Here is an 8,247-nt window from a genome sequence, read left to right as displayed (position 1 = left end):
ATGGAACTAACAGTGAATTTGGCACAAGGAACTAACAGTGAATTTGGCACAAGGAACTAACAGTGAATTTGGCACAAGGAACTAACAGTGAATTTGGCACAAGGAACTAACAGTGAATTTGGCACAAGGAACTAACAGTGAATTTGGCACAAGGAACTAACAGTGAATTTGGCACAAGGAACTAACAGTGAATTTGGCACAAGGAACTAACAGTGAATTTGGCACATGGAACTAACGGTGAATTTGGCACAAGGAACTAACGGTGAATTTGGCACAAGGAACTAACGGTGAATTTGGCACAAGGAACTAACAGTGAATTTGGCACATGGAACTAACAGTGAATTTGGCACAAGGAACTAACAGTGAATTTGGCACAAGGAACTAACAGTGAATTTGGCACAAGGAACTAACAGTGAATTTGGCACAAGGAACTAACAGTGAATTTGGCACAAGGAACTAACAGTGAATTTGGCACATGGAACTAACAGTGAATTTGGCACAAGGAACTAACAGTGAATTTGGCACATGGAACTAACAGTGAATTTGGCACAAGGAACTAACAGTGAATTTGGCACAAGGAACTAACAGTGAATTTGGCACAAGGAACTAACAGTGAATTTGGCACAAGGAACTAACAGTGAATTTGGCACAAGGAACTAACAGTGAATTTGGCACAAGGAACTAACAGTGAATTTGGCACAAGGAACTAACGGTGAAGTTCACTAAGCTAACAGTGACTGTATTTTATTAATTTGAACCACGACTGTGAACGACAGGACGCTGCTACAGCCTCAGATGTGTAACCGGTACATAAGTGATCACTTTACGACCCTTAGGCATCTCCTTAAGATGCCTTCGTGTGTGAGGTCGGCATACGGAATACTGATGCTGTGCATGTCTCTTAACTGATCATAAATATGTATTTTGTAAAAAGACAAATGAATATCATGGAAAGATATATAGGAATAGTTATTAAATATCCATTATATTGTATATTATATATATATATATATATATATATATATATATATATATATAATATATATATATATATATATATATATATATATATATATATATATATATCAACACATCTCTTTTGATAATGGGTTGATAAACAGTTATCTCTTGATTAATAATTTATTTCGTGAAATCATTTCTTGTTTAATTTTTCATTCGGGGTTAAATATAAATAAATTGTTAGCCACACTGCCGTAGAGAATAACATTTCTTTCGACTGGGTACTGAAGGATTCGAACCGCCGACCCCAGAAGCTGGTGACAGTAGGTCTGTCGACTGCACCACGGACAGGATTAAAATTAAAATTTCGGGAGTAACTAACTGGTGCCCAACTGGGATTTTTTAAGCCTTCCCTGGATGCCGCTAGAGGGCAGTGGAATTAACCGATCACACACACACTAGGGGCCTCGTATCCTGGTGGATAGCGCGCAGGACTCGTGATTCTGTGGCGCGGGTTCGATTCCCGCACCAGGCAGAAACAAATGGGCAAAGTTTCTTTCACCCTGAATGCCCCTGTTACCTAGCAGTAAATAGGTACCTGGGAGTTAGTTAGCTGTCATTGGCTGCTTCCTGGGGTGTGTGTGTGTGTGGTGTGGGGGGGGGGGTAGTAGTTAGTAAACAGTTGATTGACAGTTGAGAGGCGGGCCGAAAGAGCCAAGCTCAACCCCCGTAAACACAACTAGGTGAATACACACACACACACACACACACAGATCCTCCACACACACATACGCATACGCATACACACACACACACACACACACACACACACACACACACACACACACACACACACACACACACACACACACATACACACACACATACACACACACACACACACATGTATTTTCATTTCATTATATTTCATAACATTTCTCTCAATGTTTGTTGACGATGCTAAAATTATGAGAAGGATTAAAACAGAAGAGGACTGTTTGAGGCTTCAAGAAGACCTAGACAAGCTGAAGGAATGGTCGAACAAATGGTTGTTAGAGTTTAACCCAACCAAATGTAATGTAATGAAGATAGGTGTAGGGAGCAGGAGGCCAGATACAAGGTATCATCTGGGAGAGGAAATTCTTCAGGAGTCAGAGAAGGAAAAAGACTTGGGGGTTGATATCACGCCAGACCTGTCTCCTGCAGCACATATCAAGCGGATAACATCAGCGGCATATGCCAGGCTGGCCAACATACGAACGGCATTCAGAAACTTGTGTAAAGAATCGTTCAGAACTTTGTATACCACATATGTCAGGCCAATCCTGGAGTATGCAGCCCCAGCATGGAGTCCATATCTAGTCAAGGATAAGACTAAACTGGAAAAGGTTCAAAGGTTTGCCACCAGACTAGTACCCGAGCTGAGAGGTATGAGCTACGAGGAGAGACTACGGGAATTAAACCTCACTTCGCTGGAAGACAGAAGAGTTAGGGGGGACATGATCACCACATTCAAGATTCTGAAGGGGATTGATAGGGTAGATAAAGACAGTCTATTTAACACAAGGGGAACACGCACAAGGGGACACAGGTGGAAACTGAGTGCCCAAATGAGCCACAGAGATATTAGAAAGAACTTTTTTAGTGTCAGAGTGGTTGACAAATGGAATGCATTAGGGGGTGATGTGGTGGAGGCTGACTCCATACACAGTTTCAAGTGTAGATATGACAGAGCCCGATAGGCTCAGGAATCTGTACACTTGTTGATTGACGGTTGAGAGGCGGGACCAAAGAGCCAGAGCTCAACCCCCGCAAACACAACTAGGTGAGTACAACTAGGTGAGTACACACACACACACACACACACACACACACACTCACACTCAACAGGCAGGGCGCCTCTTCGCGTATCCAGCATCGTTAACGAGTAATGACTAGACAGATTACTGAAGCTCCAACACCGGACAAGAAAGACAATGTGCATGATCTTACCGGAGACCTGTAGCGATTGGGCAATGTCGCGGAGTACACAGCCAACTCTCACACACTAATGTACACATGTACAAACCGTGTACATTGCGTTGGCGGCCCCCGTTGTACACCTGCTGCAGGAAGTACATTTACCGTTGACATCTTCGAGAGAAAACTAGATAGTTTTCTTCAAGAAGTGCCGGACCAACGAGGCTGTGATGGATGTGTGGGCCTACGGGCCGCTCCAAGCAACAGCCTGGTGGACCAAACTCTCACACGTCAAGCAGACTACATCATGCCCACAGCAGACCTCACCACGCCCACAAGCAGACCACTCCACGCCCACAAGCAGACCACTCCACGCCCACAAGCAGACCACTCCACGCCCACAAGCAGACCACTCCACGCCCACAAGCAGACCTCACCACGCCCACAAGCAGACCACTCCACGCCCACAAGCACAAACATATGCCAAGCAGTTAGCCGGCGCTCATTGTCAAATAGTGTCATATATAGATCAAAACGCGCATGTCATACACAAACGCACATGTCATACACAGACACACATATCATACACAGACACACATGTCATACACAGACACACATGTCATACACAAACACACATATCATACACTGACGCACACGTCTGTTGGACCAAGCTCCCACACGCCGAGCCTTGGCCCTCAGACCTGAGGGCTCGGCGAGTAGAAGAACTCCCGAAACCTTCTACAGGTATGTTCCAGGCGATGGTGGCAGGTGTGTATAACCACGTGGCTGGCGGAGGGGGTTCAGCGGAGCCGCTGTTCACTCAGTCGTTACTATGCAGGAACTCACCTACCCCGAGTATTTCACGCCCCAACCAACACGTTAATATTTATATGAAGAACTTGGGAACTTCAACTCCATCTATAAAACTGGCGCGAATATTAAGTTGATACGGGTAGACCGTCTGGGTTGACGCTGGCACTCTTGCACGCACGCACGCACGCACACGCATCAGTGATGGTACCATGAGTGCCATGACTAATATATTAAATGTTTGTGTATGTACATGATCTTCAAGATACTCTTGCATATAATCTTAGCCCATTTGCTAATTATTCTTTCTTCCGCAGGTATGCCCGTCGCTGATGATGATGAGTAGTGCACTAAGGTAACATCTCCAGCACACCTCTGGTTTATGATATTCATCATCAGTATTTCAAGATAATATATCTCTTTATGTAGATGATGAGTCGCGATAACGTGGGTGATGATTTAACCAAACGACACATCTGAAGGTGAAGGGACGACGACGTTTCGGTTCGTCTTGGACCATTCTCACAGTCGACTTGAGAATGGTCCAAGACGGACCGAAACGTCGTCGTCTCTTCAATTTCTAGTATGTGGTTTGGACAACATCTTTCTATACATTTATTAAACCATTTATAAACTCCGAAACGCAAAGTTACTTATAAAAATAATGACACCTGGGCTGTGAAGTTTCGAAGCTCGTAGACTGATTTAAAAAAAATGTGAAGAAAGGTGCCATGATATAGAGGTTTCGCATTCGCGAATCCTGGCCCCCCAAGTCCTTTCTTTCCAAAGTCGTTATAGTGACATTATATCTACATTGCTCCTTTTTTTTTGTCTCTGGGTTTGTTGCAAAGGTCATGCAAAGACAAATAATTTGACTAGATCATGTATTTTGTTGTCATTAATCTAGCAACGTGGTTCAGAATTACCCCGTTTAGACTTGGTCACATTATATACTTAGAACGTTTTCTCATTGTCAAAACCGTACACATTGCTAGGTTAGAATGTATTAACTTAAGCTGTTTGAGGCTAAGTTGGTTTGGGTAGCTTAGGTTAGGCTAGGCTAGCTTTAACTACCCTACATTTGGGCTAGGCTAGCTTTAACTACCCTACATTTGGGCTAGGCTAGCTTTAACTACCCTACATTTGGGCTAGGCTAGCTTTAACTACCCTACATTTGGGCTAGGCTAGCTTTAACTACCCTACATTTGGGCTAGGCTAAGCTTGCCTACACCTAGAAAATCACCCATTCACTCAATCTTTGCTAAAAAATATCAACATAGCTGTAACTGAATGGAGCCAAAGCGTGGGTGATGTCTCTTGAAGTCAGGCTCATGTCACAAATAGATGGCTTGATGTCTAGCAGTTTTAATCCTCTTGAAAGTCAGATTCCTGAAACTTGAGTTGTGTGTTTAAAACAAGGTTCATCTCCAGCCCAACCTATCAATCTCTTGATTTGGTGCAACGCATTTTTATATCCTTCATTAAAATCATTTGATAGGTTATGCAAATTGGCACACAGTTAGGCCATATTTCGGCTTATGTTAGTCTCGCTATAAACATTCTACGATGTGTATTGCAGCTTTCATTAAAAGCTGTATGTCTCTCTATTTGTATAATTTAATGTATAAGTGATGTTTGTATTTAATTTAAATTGGTTTCCAGTCGAATTTCATAATGGGCACTTAAATTTTGCGATATTTATTTAATATATAATTATAATTAGTATTAATATGCAATTATTATTAGTATTTATTTATATAATTATAATTAGTGTTAATATATAATTTTAATTCGTATTAATATATGATTATAATTAGTTATATAATTCTTACTAGACGTCCGGGATGCTCCCGGACGCAGGTTCGAATCCTCGTCACGGCCCTTGTGGATTTGTTCATTTAATTCTTACTAGCTTCGTCTATAATTCTTACTTCTTCTTAATAACGTTTTTAAACGTTATATATAATTTTAATAACGTTTGTAAACGTTATTAAACTGAGCCGTTAATACAGCTACTATTACTCCTAATAATGTTACTACTGCTAACGTGTCTTGTTAATACCACTCTGGTTAATTCTACTACTGTTATGACAAGAGGTGTCATGCACTGTCATGGATATGACAAGGGTGTCAAGGGTGAAGTGTCATGCACTGCTGGTCAACTACTTGCATTGTGAATCGCATTTTAATCAACTTTTATGTAGTCTAGATCTGAGTAACTAATGGAATATTACTAATTTAATTAGTTTTGTTGGGGGACAGGACGCCTGTTTGTATATATATACACTTTAGGCTTGTATAGAGCTCTTTAGGCCTGTATAGAGCTCCGACACGTGGGAAGAGGGACCTAACGCAGCGTTGCGCTGATATTGATGAAACCACTACGGGCTCACCATAGCCCGTGCTACTTGGGAACTTTTTGTTCCAGGTAGCGAATTTTAAACAACACCATGATGAAACATGTGTTAAACTGGTCTCGAAAAATACACACAGCTCCTATATATTGTAATTGTTTTTTGTTTGTTTTAAAGAGCAGTTGCAAACATATTGAAGTTTTATATATTGCAAACAGTTTTAAAATAACAGTTGCAAACAAATTGCAGATAAATATTGCAAACCATTTTTAAGGAAGAAAATGTATTGTAATTTGTTTAAGACAGTTGACAGTACCTGGTTGATACCTGGTTGATGGGGTTCTGGGAGTTCTTCTACTACGGGAGTAGAACTGGGAGTTCTTCTACCCCGGGAGTAGAACTGGGAGTTCTTCTACCCCGGGAGTAGAACTGGGAGTTCTTCTACTCCGGGAGTAGAACTGGGAGTTCTTCTACCCCGGGAGTAGAACTGGGAGTTCTTCTACTCCGGGAGTAGAACTGGGAGTTCTTCTACCCCGGGAGTAGAACTGGGAGTTCTTCTACCCCGGGAGTAGAACTGGGAGTTCTTCTACTCCGGGAGTAGAACTGGGAGTTCTTCTACTCCGGGAGTAGAACTGGGAGTTCGTCTACTCCGGGAGTAGAACTGGGAGTTCGTCTACTCCGGGAGTAGAACTGGGAGTTCGTCTACTCCGGGAGTAGAACTGGGAGTTCTTCTACTCCGGGAGTAGAACTGGAAATTCGTCTACTCCGGGAGTAGAACTGGGAGTTTTTCTACTCTGGGAGTTCTTCTACTCCAGGAAGAGGAGGCAGGGGCACCTCAGCACAGGTGTGGGTCTGGACTCACTTATGATGCATGGCGGCCATCTTGATGAACTGCGTAGTCACTCTACTAAAGAATTATGTATATGGTAATTGCCTCAAATCCTTCGTTTCACGTGTCCTTTTGTCCTCCGCTCCGATCACCTCTTGAGTATTGTAATCTTTGCTGCCTGTTTAGTGTGTTGCAGGCATGTTGCTGCCTGTTTAGTGTGTGTTGCAGGCATGTTGCTGCCTGTTTAGTGTGTGTTGCAGGCATGTTGCTGCCTGTTTAGTGTGTGTTGCAGGCATGTTGCTGCCTGTTTAGTGTGTTGCGGGCATGTTGCACTCTGTTTAGTGTGTTGCAGGCATGTTGCTGCCTGTTTAGTGTGTTGTAGGCATGTTGCTGCCTGTTTAGTGTGTGTTGCAGGCATGTTGCTGCCTGTTTAGTGTGTTGCAGGCATGTTGCTGCCTGTTTAGTGTGTGTTGCAGGCATGTTGCTGCCTGTTTAGTGTGTGTTGCAGGCATGTTGCTGCCTGTTTAGTGTGTTGCGGGCATGTTGCACTCTGTTTAGTGTGTTGCAGGCATGTTGCTGCCTGTTTAGTGTGTTGTAGGCATGTTGCTGCCTGTTTAGTGTGTGTTGCAGGCATGTTGCTGCCTGTTTAGTGTGTTGCAGGCATGTTGCTGCCTGTTTAGTGTGTTGCAGGCATGTTGCTGCCTGTTTAGTGTGTTGCAGGCATGTTGCTGCCTGTTTAGTGTGTTGCAGGCATGTTGCTGCCTGTTTAGTGTGTTGCAGGCATGTTGCTGCCTGTTTAGTGTGTTGCAGGCATGTTGCTGCCTGTTTAGTGTGTTGCAGGCATGTTGCTGCCTGTTTAGTGTGTTGCAGGCATGTTGCTGCCTGTTTGGTGTGTTGCAGGCATGTTGCTGCCTGTTTAGTGTGTTGCAGGTATGTTGCTGCCTGTTTAGTGTGTGTTGCAGGCATGTTGCTGCCTGTTTAGTGTGTTGCTGCTTGTTTAGTGTGTGTTGCAGGCATGTTGCTGCCTGTTTAGTGTGTGTTGCAGGTATGTTGCTGCCTGTTTAGTGTGTGTTGCAGGTATGTTGCTGCCTGTTTAGTGTGTTGCAGGCATGTTGCTGCCTGTTTAGTGTGTGTTGCAGGCATGTTGCTGCCTGTTTAGTGTGTGTTGCAGGCATGTTGCTGCCTGTTTAGTGTGTTGCAGGTATGTTGCTGCCTGTTTAGTGTGTGTTGCAGGCATGTTGCTGCCTGTTTAGTGTGTGTTGCAGGCATGTTGCTGCCTGTTTAGTGTGTGTTGCAGGTATGTTGCTGCCTGTTTAGTGTGTGTTGCAGGTATGT

This window comes from Procambarus clarkii, chromosome 86 (assembly GCF_040958095.1).
Source record: "Procambarus clarkii isolate CNS0578487 chromosome 86, FALCON_Pclarkii_2.0, whole genome shotgun sequence".
NCBI lineage: Eukaryota > Metazoa > Arthropoda > Malacostraca > Decapoda > Cambaridae > Procambarus > Procambarus clarkii.
The sequence above is the reverse complement of the archived record's forward strand: the minus strand, read 5'-3'. Positions refer to the sequence as shown.